Below are 548 nucleotides of genomic sequence, written 5' to 3' on the forward strand. Positions count from 1 at the left end.
TATGTAATCTTGAAATGATTAAAAGTCCTTTTAGTTTCTAGCACATATTTGTACAAAGAATTTAAGGAATGGTGGCTGAGTTGTTTTGTTTTTTTAAAAATGTTTACTGACGAGGCCGGGCGTGGTAGCTCACCCCTGTAATCCCAGCACTTTGGGAGGCCGAGGCGGGCAGATCATAGGGTCAGGTGTTCGAGACCAGTCTGGCCGGTGTGGTGAACCTCTGTCTCTACTAAAAATGCAGAAATTAGCCAGGCGAGGTGGCGGCCACCTGTGGTTCCGGCTGCTCGGGAGGCTGAGGCAGGAGAATTGTTTGAACCCGGGAGGCGGAGGTTGCGGTGGGCCGGGATGGTGCCTCTGTGCTCCAGCCTGGGTGACAGAGCGAGACTTTGTATCAAAAAAGAAAGGCTGGGCGCTGTGGCTCACACCTGTAATCCCAGCTGGGAGGCGGAGGCGGGCAGATCAGGAGGCCAGGAGATTGAGACCATCCTGGCTAACACGGTGAAACGCCGTCTCTACTAAAAAGACAAAAAAATCAGCTGGGCGTAGTG

The sequence above is a fragment of the Colobus angolensis genome, unplaced genomic scaffold (genome assembly GCF_000951035.1).
Source record: "Colobus angolensis palliatus isolate OR3802 unplaced genomic scaffold, Cang.pa_1.0 Scaffold163, whole genome shotgun sequence".
NCBI classification, from domain to species: domain Eukaryota; kingdom Metazoa; phylum Chordata; class Mammalia; order Primates; family Cercopithecidae; genus Colobus; species Colobus angolensis.